Raw genomic sequence first — 12276 nt, 5'->3', positions numbered from 1 at the left:
TTTATTACCACTAGATTGTTGTAAGAAATATTGAAGGAAACGAAGGGATGCTAAAAGCACCCAATATGATGGCATAAGAAAGTATGAAACTTGTTAGTAAAGATAAATATATAAACACAAAATACTATCATACTGTAAGTGTGAGTTAATCACTTTTAATTCTAATAAAAGTTGAAAGGGAAAAGTATTAGAAGTAACTATAAAAATGTTAATAAATACACAATATGTAAATTGTGATAACAATAACATAAAGTGTGGGGGAAGGAGAAGTACAAGTGCTAGGGACTTGAATCTACACTTTTATAAATTCCATTCTTCAGGAAAGTCCTGTGATCCAAAACGCTAGGATAAGCAACTGGGCCTAATGCCCCTGGGTTTTGGGCATTTGTCAGGTGTGAAGATAGGGCAAGTCCTTTTCCTTTTTACTCCTATACAAGTATATATGCATTTTCTTCTTGGCTTCAGATATTTTCTGGAATTTTCAAACTCTGACTTTCAGGAGTATAACATCTAAAACAGATTGTCATCCTTATTTTGTATTCTGAGCCATTTAGTCAAGAGTCATTCACTTTTAGCTGAGGTTACTTTGGCTTTTAGCTGAAGTTAACATTTATTGAAAATTGTCTCTGTTGTGGCTCAGAAAATACACCTTCTCTTTGAATTTCTAAACCTTACATAATTCCAATTTCCAGAAAGTTTTTCAAATGTCTCAGCATTCTGCTTCTTGATTATATTTACTCTGTTATATATAGACATCACAGAGTTGTCTGTAATCAAATTATTCAATTCTGCTTAGACCTTTTTTTTGGCTCCATTGTGTCTTAGTTGCGGCACATGGGATCTCTGAGGCATCATGTAGGATCTCTTGTTGTGCTGCAGACTCTCTAATTGCATTGCACTGGCTCAGTAGTTGCGGCACATGGGCACCGGAGTGCATAGGCTTCAGTAGTTGTAGTGCGTGGGCTCTCTAGCTGTAGTACTGGGCTCCAGATTCTGCTTAGACTTTTTATACAGAAAGTTCCCAGTCTCTCTCATCTGAAGTAGGCAATGTAATCAATGATAAATGCATGTTTTACTATTTAATTATGGTGGTAAGAAGATCTGTTAAAAATAGATTAACTGTATATTAAAATGTATTCATTGTAAAACAAAATAAGATGTTTGATTCTTTTGAAGTAAAGACAGAATTCTGTCATCCTCCTCCTCCTTCCTCATCTGCCCTTCATTGACCTCTACCCCTGAACCCCTGGTGGCTCAGATGGCCTGCAATACAGGAGACATAGTCTCCATCCCTGGGTCAGGAAGATCACCTGGAGAAGAAACTGGCAACCCACTTCAGTATTCTTGCCTGGAGAATTCCAGAGACAGAGAAGTCTGGTGGGGTACAGTCTGCAAAGAGTCAGACACGACTGAGTGATTAACACTTTCACTTTCCTGAACCCCAGCTTTCACAGGCTAGTGTTCAGCACTGCTCAGCAGTTTAAATTTATGTTTTAAGACCATTTCCAGGCTTTATAGTAGACATGATAGGTGCATATACTAGATATGACTTGACATTCATTTTAATATCTATAAGAATAACTTGTACCAGCTTTTATAAGACATATACCATGGAATCTCAGTGGCTTAGCACCATGTGTTTATTTCTCAGTCATGTCATAGTTTGATGTGGTTTTGCTGAGGTCCTTCCATATTTTAGTGAGGTCATCTGGAACATATAGCCTCAAAGGTCACTGCACTAGGGTGTAAGAAATACCAAAGAGACCTATCTGCTCTTACCTGTCCTGCTTGGAGGAGACACACATCACTTTCACTGATGGTTCACTGCCCAGAAATAGGCTGACATGTGGAGTTAATCACCTGGTTATTTGGTGAGCACTCATTGTCCTCCAGCTTCACTCCGCATCTTCAAGGTATCTCCCCATGTTAGTATACATGGATATTCCAATGCAATTTTATTATTTACTTATTTATTTATTATTTTTGGCTGCACTGGGTCTTTGTTGCCTCACACGGGCCTTCTCTAATTGCTGTGAGTGGTGGCTATCCTCTAGTGGTGGTGTGGGGATGAGAATAGGGGCTTCTTATTGCAGTGGCTTCTCTTGTTGCAGAGCACAGGTTCTAGGGTGGAGAAGCTTCAGAAGTTGAGGCACATGGGCCTAGCTTCCCCATAGCATGTGGAGTCTGCCCAGACCAGGGATCAAACCTGTGTCCCCTGCACCAGCAGGTGGATTTCCAACCAATGGATCACCACGGAAGTCCCCAATAAAATTTTTAAGCTAAATAAAATTTTACATAATATAAACTGCACTCAAGCATCTATTCTTTTCTGCCCATAAGGTATAAAATTCAATCATTAAACTTCATTTTTAGTGATAGAAAATAAAACAGCTAGACAATTGCCCAGATTATTTAAGGTCTTTAAACATTGTAATAAGTGGAGATAATAGGGATTCAGGACAAACATTTGTCTACTAAGATACTGAATTTGCCTTTCTCATCACTGTGCTTGAGGAAATGAGTAATCTTGAAGCTAAAGGGCCTCAGGAATATTTTGGCTTTAGAAAGATATGCTGAATAATGGCTGACTGATGAGATACAGTTTTGAAACAACCTGACTTTGCTCTGTATTATTTCTGGCCAATGATGAGAACATTATAAGGACAAAAGAGTCCTTTGTACCTCTGATCTCATAGTAAGAGCTGTTACTCCTATACCCACCCTATTCACAGTCTGACTGTTTTACCTTTCCATTAAATAACAGTCTCATTGAAATTTTTTGAACTGTTAGTTGTTTTTCTCTGAAATGCTACAGTTACAATGTTATTGACTAGAAAATTTCCATCTCCAAATTTATACAATTTGATTGAAAACTTAGAAGTTAACTGATACCAGATCTTTAAGATAATTAATTAATTAATTAGTTTGACTATATTGAGTCTTAGCTGTGGCACATAGGATCTTTATTGTGACACGCAGACTCTCTAGTTGTTCCAGAGTATGTGGGCTCCCACTTCCCCTGCATTGCAAGGCAGACTCTTGACCATTGGACCACCAAATCTTTTTTTTTTTTAATGACACTTAAGAATATAAGATATACTTCCTTACAAGTTTTATACTTTTATTAATTAATTTCTTGCCCATTAGCTGAAAAATAGACTTTTAATGGGACTAACATATTTGATGAAACATATTTGATGTGGTGTTTTCATCAGGAGAACCACGGTGCACATGAGTCAAATCTCATAGAATGTGCAGGTAACCACAAGCTATAATTTTCGCAATTATTGTGATGGTATTTTGAGAGATGGGATGATTCAAGAACTGTTTTTCTATTCAATTTTAAAGGCTCCTTTTAAAGTTAGCTGTCTGATTCTGCTTAGTGTGGCTAACATAAACTTTTCCATACTCCAGAATATTATTTTAGATTAGGAATATATCTGTTACCACCATTGTCCAATCACAAGGAGAGTGCCATTTTCTTTCCCTCATATGACTACTAAATTTTACTGTCTATTCTAGAATAAAAACCTGGAATATATATTTACTAAATGAGAGTTAAGTCACTTCTGTGTTATGACAGGAGGTTAACAGCTGAGACAATCTCACTCTAAGGTCTTTACAATACTTGTGATTCTCATACTGTACTGATTTAAAGTAATGGCAAGTGACCAAACATAGATGTTATTGCTTAAAAAGATGGGGATACCAGACCACCTTACTGGCCTCCTGAGGAATCTGTATACAGGTCAAGAAGCAACAGTTAGAATTGGACATGGAACAACGGACTGACTCCAAATCAAGGAGTATGACTCCAAGAAAGGAGTATGTCAAGGCTGTATATTGTCACCCTGCTTATTTAACTTCTATGCGGAGTTCACCATACAAAATGCTGAGCTGGATGAAGAACAAGCTGGAATCAAAATTGCCAGGAGAAATAACAGTAACCTCAGGTATGCAAATGACACCACCTTTGTGGAAGAAAGCAAGGAGGAACTAAAGAGTCTCTTGATGAAAGTGAAATAAGAGTGTGAAAAAGTTGGCTTAAAACTCAACATTCAAAAAACTGAGATCATGGCATCTGGTCTCATCACTTCATGGCAAATGGATGGGGAAACAATGGAAACAGTGAAAAACTTTTTCTTGGGATCCAAAACCACTGTAGATGATGACTGCAGCCATGAAATTAAAAGACACTTGCTATGACCAACCTAGACAGCATGTTAAAAAACAGAGACATTACTTTGCCAACAAAGGTCCATCTAGTCAAAGCTTTGGTTTTTCCAGTAGTCATGTATGGATGTGAGAGTTGGACCATAAAGAAGGCTGGGCACCAAAGAGTTGATGCTTTTGAACTGTGGCATTGGAGAAGACTTTTGAGAGTCCCTTGGACTGCAAGGAGATCCAACCAGTCCATCCTAAAAGAGATCAGTCCTGAGTGTTCATTGGAAGGACTGTTGTTGAAGCTGAATCTCCAATACTTTGGCCACCTGATATGAAGAACTGACTCATTTGAAAAGACCCTGATGCTGGGAAAGATTGAAGGCAGGAAGAGAAGGGGATGAAAGAGGATGAGATGGCTGGATGGCATCACTGACTCAAAGGACATGAGTTTGGGTAGACTCTGGGAGTTAGTGATGGACAGGGAAGGCTGCCGTGCTGCAGTTCATGGGATTGCAAAGAGTCGGACACGACTGAGCTACTGAACTGAGCTGAACTGAAATGATGTGAAGAACTGACTCATTAGAAAAGACCCTGATGCTGGGAAAGATTGAAGGCAGAAGGAGAAGGGGACAACAGAGGATGAGATGGTCACAGGGCATCACTGATTCAATGGGCATGAGTTTAAGCAATGTCTTGGAGTTGATGATGGACAGAGAAGGAAGCCTGGCATGCTGTAGTCCATAGGATCACAAAGAGTTGGACATGACTGAGCGACTGAACTGATTGAATTAGTAGAAATTTATCAGTAATTAACACTAATTTGGATGAGCATGGCTCTTTCTAGAACTCAGAGGGAATGTGACTTACCATTTTGAGTTAGTGGAAATAAAAGCTTCCAAAACATACAATTGTAGAGAAAAAAATAGAGCTTAACATAATCTCATAATTGGAGAGCCTAGAAAATTAGAAGCATACAGGAAGCGAATAGGCTTCCCTGGTGGGTCAATGGTAAAGAATCCACCTGCCAATGCAAGAGACCCCAGGTTGGATTCCTGGGTCAGGAAGATCCCCTGGGGAAGGAAATGGCAACACACTCCAGTATTCTTGCCTGCAAAATCCCATGGACAGAGAAGCCTCATAGGCAATAGCCCATAGGGACACAAAAGATGTAGGTGCGACTTAGTGACTAAACAACGACAATAGCAGGAAATGAGCAAGGTGGATACAGTTGTGGGCTAGAGATACCCAGAGAAAAAATACCCTATTACATAAATTTGCACAGTATTCTTATAGTATGATGTTTCCACTAGCAGTCCAAATACTGCCAATCAACAAACTATATATATCCACGTAGAACCAGGCCGAATGATATTTGATAATCATTGTAGAATGAGGGAGGTGAGTTGAAGCTAACTATCCTGTTTGCCGTAGGGAAGAAGAATGCTAGAGAAGATTTTCTTTTTTTAATTTGATAATTAGTTAAGCAATGCATTTTATGTCTGACTTCTAAAGATTGGCATCAGAACAATTGTAGAGTGCTTGCAACCATATGTTTTCACTAAAGATACAACTATTTTAGCAAATCCTGCTAGTGCATACCAGGCTAAACTTGATCTCCATGTGGAGCAAGTCGGGGCTCAGCAGAACTACTAGGCACCTTATGAAAACATAGTTTGATGGGTTTCTAAGTATGTCTTAGGATGTGTTTAGTCACTTCAGTCGTTTCTGACTCTTTGCAACCCCATGGACTCAGTCCATGGGATTTTCCAGGCAAGAATATTGGAGCAGGCTGCCATTTCCCACTCCAGGAGATCTTCCCAACCCAGAGGTCAAACTCAAGTCTCTTGCTTTAGCAGGCAGATTCTTTACCACTAGCACCACCTGGGAAACCCCAGCATCTTGGCATGGGCCCCAAGAATTTGAACTTTAACAGGTCTCTGCTGCTGCTTTGGTGAGCCACTGATGTAAATTTTCCAAACTGAGTGAAAATTATTAGCATGCCAACTAATGTAGATGATTTAATATTTGATAACATAAATTGAGAAACACTGGCTTGTTTTTCTTGCTGTGGTTGTTTATCTTTTAACCTGGAGAACTGAGTATCACATTAAATACTTACGTATTAAATAACAGCTATTCTCTATTTAGTTTTGTCATGTGCATTTAAGGAAAACCTGAATAAAATGAGTTTAAACAGAGCTGCTTCAAAATGTATATCTATTATAGGCTATGAAATTCTAATAGGATGAGTTGACTTTTAGACATTTCTGATGATCACAATGGAATAAAAAAGTCAGAATCAATCCATGGTTCTCTATTGTTCTTTGAGACACATTCTGGATCAGCGACCACATAGAGGGCATTGCTTTTAAAATGAGGAAGCTACCATCGACAAGATGGGTCACAATAGCTCCACAGGAGGCACTATCATCGGCCATGTCAATGATCCATACAATACAATTCTGTGCCTTATTGTGTTGGTGAACTAAAGTGAGTGGATCAGTCATATACCTAAAACCTTTGAAATCATATATGTTCTTTCTTTTATTTTTACGTTTAAATCGAGGAGGAAGAGAAATGAATCATCACAACAGAACATTAAAATTGTAAACTAAACTGCTGTGAAAATAAGTTTACTCTTGATTTAAATTGCTTGTGTATTTGCAAAATAGAGTATGGCTTGCTTTATTTATTTGAGAGTCAGTAAGTACGAGTGGAGTATGCTGTGACCATTCTTAGGCTTATGAGTTTAATGGCATGGAAAGCAACTGCCACATATTCTCACCTAACATCCCCTGGGGCCATTGTCAGAACGCAGGCGCTGGGGAGCAAGGCCACTGGTCTCACCCTCCTGATATTGTGCAGCTATTCAGGGAACGTTTTAAGTTTTATGAGTAGTACAGATATTGATGCTAACCTTCATTTGTAATTACATGGCTTTAAATAATTTAAAAAGTATATTCAATACATAATCCCTTGTAACACTGCTATCTCGTGAAGTAAGCAGAGCCATCCCACAACCAAAGCAAATCTCATTTTCTGAAATAATGGACGTTCTAACCTAATTGCTATAAAACTGACACACCTTGTTGTATTTTCCTCGCCTCAGCCCTAGAATCACCCATTTCGCTATGGAGCCCTGTTTTTTTTTTTTTAAATGGAGAATGATATTCAAGAAAGAAAATCTTGAACTGGAATTGTATATATACACCCATGATCAGCTGTCATGTTTTTACATGTTTTTACGTCTATAGTTATATACTGAAAAAACGGTGCATTCACACTGATACTGGTGACTCCATTTCCAAGCTGAACTGTCCATCTTAGTTTCTCCCTTTTTCATGTATGTAACTCCCTTCCTCTGCAGCAAGAAACACGTCTCTCATATCTTTGGTATGTTTACTACTTGCCCAGCTCCTATTTGTAATGGATGGCTGTACCTGGTGGGTCAGCACTCACGTGGACTCTGCTTTCCAGTGCACTCCTTCCCTGACCCCTGCCCTCCTTTGCTGGGCTGCCCCACCCCACCCCCAGCCCAGCCAGGCTCTCTTGGCATCCTGACCCCAGCACTCCTACATTTTCCCCAGTCTTCTCACTCCAGAGTTTGGGGCTGGATTTTCAAGGAAGAAAGAAAGAAAAAACAAGGAAGACTTTGTTGTTCTCAAACCTATTTTTTGACTCCTTCTTGAAAATGCATTATACTTTGCTATAGTGTCCCCCCAAAATATTGCTATGTGGTAAGCATTCCACTGCATAGTTCCATTAAGGAGTGCCGCTCTCATTTCTTGTCAGTAAGCTAAAATCAGCATGGATGGAGAGAAATTAGACTGATATCTGTGAATGAACAAAATAAGGATGCTATTCATTGCATTTCCCACAAGAAAGAGCAGTTGTCTGGGAATTCACCCTGTTAATAATCCACTTAGCCCCAGACTGGCAGGAGCCCAGGTCATTTGTAAACTTATTTCTGTGGCATACACTACAATACCACAGATGTCTGTTTAAACTAAAATTACTAGGAAATCCTAATGACTTGACGACTCTTCCACGTGTCCCTAAATAGCCATCATACTATTTAAAGAGCTTTTTGATCAAATGAGAGTACTTATAGCACTAAAAGAAAGAATATTTATATAGTAATGTAACTTGACACATCATTATATATTTAAGAATCAGAAATCTGGTCCATAATGGTGTTTTGTATTTATATTGGATCTAAATTTGTTTTAAAAAATTCATCTTGTTGTAGCTTGTAGTAGTCTCCCCATCATGTGCATCTCTTCCTTCAAAAATTGTTATTAAAATAGTCTTATAATAAAATAATTTTAGGGCTAGGCTACACAGTATTGGCAGAAGGTTTTATTTTATTCTTCCTTAGATATTAGTCTCAGAGTTCATTTGGGTTGATATTTGTGTGTGGGTTTTTGTTCTGCATGTTTGTTCCTTAGAAAAAAGAAAGCAATGACACCCCTTCCAGAATATTCCATGTAAAGTCCCAGGAGAGTCAGAGAGCAGTTCAACTGAATGGTTGACACTTGTGTCCTTCACTTGTGTGTCCTTTGTGATATGATCTCACTCCACGCATTCCCTGAGGCCAATCTCACTAATTTTACAGACTACCATCCGTCCTGAACCCCACTGGACTTGGCTCCTTTGCGCTTTGCAGGAACCTTCTTAGTTTCAGGAAACTGTTGCTCCTGATTGCACTCTCCCATGGTGGCTGACCTTCAACCCTGCTGCCATGATTTCCTACGTGGCACTGAACATTGCAGTTCCACAGCCTCTCTTCTTGTCCTTGTCCCTTCTCACTCACCATGTTTCTCATGAATGCTTTTATCTACTTCCATGGCAGTTGGTACCATACATCTGCTGCACTGAGGCTTCCACAAATATATCCAAAACATAAGAAATGATATGGGGCTTCCCTGGTGGCTCAGCTGGTAAAGAATCTGTCCACAATGCAGGAGACCTGTGTTCAATCCCTGGGTTGGGAAGATCTCTTGGAGAAGGCAATGGCTACACACTCCAGTATTCTGGTCTAGAGAATTCCATGTACTATACAGTCCATGGGGTTGCAAAAAGCTGGACACTATTTGTGACCCCACAGAAGATCTCCTGGAGAAGGGAATGGCTAACCACTCCAGTATCCTTGCCTGGAGAATTCCGTGGACAGAGGAGCCTGGAAGACTACGATTCATAGGGTCAGACACCACTGAGTGACTTTCACTTTATGGGCTTTCCTGGTGGCTCAGATGGTAAAGAAACTGTCTGCAATGTGGGAGATCTGGGGTTTGATCCCTGGGTTGGGAAGATCCCCTGGAGGAGGGCATGGCAACCCACTCCAGTATGCTTGCATGGAGAATCCCCATGGACAGAGAAGTCTGGTGGGTTACAGTCCATGGGGTCACAGAGAGTTGGACACGACTGAGTGACTCGTATCATAGCAATATGATACGAGACCTGAACCATGTCTCATGATCTTTTGTATCTTCAACAGAAATGAGGGCACACATAGTAAACATTTATTAACTACATGAACATTTCAAGTCCTCTTTTCCAAGAACATAGTCACCCTCTAGTATTACTTACCTTGCCAAATCAGAGGGACAAAATGAAGAAGCATAGTGGTTGTTATGACATCATGACTGACTTGCTGATCCATCACAGTCCACATCCAGTCCGTGAACAGCTCCATTATTGCCCTTCTGCCTGCAGTGCTGCCTTCTTACAGCCCCTTGTCCTCAATAACCCAACTCTTTGCAATAGTCTGTTATCTCTTTTTTCTCCCTTCAGTCCTGACTCATTCCTGCCATGATTTGTGTTCTAAAAAGAAAATCGGGTCAGCCTATTGCTTTATTTAAAAATCTTCTAACAACTTCCCTTTGCAAAAGGCCAAAGTCTAAAGTTCTTGTCCTTAGAAAAACAAGTCTGTTTGTAACTTGATGTCTCTGCCTCTCTGGTCTGTTCTTCTGCACTCTCTCTCCCTTTCTATGTTGCCCCACCAAGCCAACAGCCCTTCAATGGTTACGATATACAGTCCTATACTGCTGTGCATGCTTCTTCCTCTGACCCTGGGTTCAATCCCTGGGTTGAGAAGATCCCCTGGAGGAGGGCATGGCAACCCATTCTGGTATTCTTGCCTGGAGAATCCCCATGGACAGAGGAGCTGGTGGACTACAGTCCATGGGGTTGCAAAGAGTCGGACACGACTGAGCAACTAAGCACAATGTATTTGTCATTTAAGGGATCTAATTCAGAGAAAAATTGTAATATGTCATGCAAGCTAATTTGTGCATTTTGGTTCAGTATTGACCCCAAGACAAACTACTTTCATGAATGAGATACAAATTTCTGAAGAGCTGATACTTTTCCAACAATACCTGAATCATTGAGTCATGGTGATGATGCCAGGGCAGGACATTTGCGTATAGGTTGTATAGGTCTCAGTGTTTAAGGGGGAAGACCTTGGAGTCAAACCATCCAGATTTTAATCATAGCTCCATTCTGTACCAGGGTAGTATACATAGTCCAGATGATAAATTCCCCATTTGTTACATGAGGATAAAATGAGTATCTAGTCTCAAAGGTAATTTCAAAGTTAAATAAACCATGTGAAGTACTTGGCTGTAATATCAATGGAGATTTGAGAAATATCAGCAATTTTTAAAACAAACAGATTTAATTAAAATGATCAAATGAATCCTTTCCATCTATTTTTTTAAAAGTAGAAAACTACCTTTATTTAAGCAGTTGACTGCTATGCAGTAAAAACTAGGAATTTGCTCTTTATTGAATAATATAAAAATATCAATAGACTAAATCTTTTCTTTTCATAAAAAGATATTATAGCTTCTCTTTTATTATTTAACTTTGATTCCAAGAAATTAAATTAATAACATACTTTAAGAACAAACATTTTAATAAAATAATAAGAAAAATAGTACTCTGAACTGAAATGAATTAATATCTATAAAGAACTTAATTCCCCTTCAAAGAAAGAGATCTTTACTAGGAAATAGTCCACAAATTTATCAATAAAATTCAGCTTTGAAATTGATAATAAATCCCATGTCTTTAGTAGAAAGGAAAGCTGTTATCTGTGATTTGAATTTGAGAAGACTAAGTTTATTAGTAATGACATTAGTGTTACCTTCCCAACAAGAATTCCAGGATTTCCAGAATTTCTACTTGTTGATTATATCTACACCCCCTAATTGCACTTAAGACAAAGTTTTAAAAGTGATGTTGTGCTGAAGAGTAGACTCATGTGTACCTAGAAAAGGTAATTGCTGTTGACTACATTGCTTTGCAATTAATGTAGTGTAATATTATCCATGATTTGTCTTCTTCTCTAATATTATGGCCAAAGAATAAAATTCTTTACTAATAGCAACCTGCAATTTTATTTTTAACCACTTCAGTATTCTTGCCTTGAACCCCATGAACAGTATGAAAAGGCAAAAAGATATGACAGTGAAAATTGAACACCCCAGATCTGTAGGTGTGCAATATGCTACTGGAGAAGAGTGGAGAAATAGCTCCAGAAAGAATGAAGAGGCTGAGCCAAAGTGAAAACAATGCCCAGGTGAGGATGTGACTAGTGATGGAAGTCAAATCCAACACTGTAAAGAACAATAGTGCATCAGAACCTGGAATGTTAGGTCCATGAATCAAGGTAAATTGGAGGTGGTCAAACAGATGGCAAGAGTGAACATCAACATTTTAAGAATCAGTGAGCTAAAATGGACTGGAATGGATGAATTTAATATCTGACCAGTATATCTACTCCTATGGGCAAGACCTGACATTCCAGGTTCCTATGCAATATTGCTCTTTATAGCATCAGATCTTGCTTCTATCACCAGTCACATCCACAGATGGGTATTGTTTTTGCTTTGGCTCCATCCCTTCATTCTTTCTGGAGTTATTTCTCCACTGACCTCCAGTAGCATATTGGGCACCTACTGACCTGGGAGTATCTCTTTCAGTATCCTATGATTTTGCCTTTTCCTATGGTTCATGGGGTTCTCAAGGCAAGAATACTGAAGTGGTTTGCCATTCACTTCTCCAGTGGACCACATTCTGTCAGACCTCTCCACCATGACCCGCCCA

The 12276-nt window shown here is 39.2% G+C and overlaps 1 long non-coding RNA gene across 1 annotated transcript in view; it reads right to left on the bottom strand.

Moving 5' to 3' along the window:
- The window catches only part of LOC138417409 (uncharacterized), a 73565-nt gene extending 63500 nt beyond the window's left edge, over window positions 1-10065 (bottom strand). Inside the window, exon 1 of the long non-coding RNA XR_011248113.1 lies at window positions 9754-10065. This is a non-coding gene — a long non-coding RNA (uncharacterized lncRNA). The remainder of the gene's footprint in view (window positions 1-9753) is intronic.
- Between the last annotated feature and the right edge of the window lie 2211 nt (window positions 10066-12276).

This window comes from Ovis canadensis, chromosome 13 (assembly GCF_042477335.2).
Source record: "Ovis canadensis isolate MfBH-ARS-UI-01 breed Bighorn chromosome 13, ARS-UI_OviCan_v2, whole genome shotgun sequence".
NCBI lineage: Eukaryota > Metazoa > Chordata > Mammalia > Artiodactyla > Bovidae > Ovis > Ovis canadensis.
Note: the sequence above shows the minus strand (reverse complement) of the source record. Positions and strands in the feature narration are given on the sequence as shown.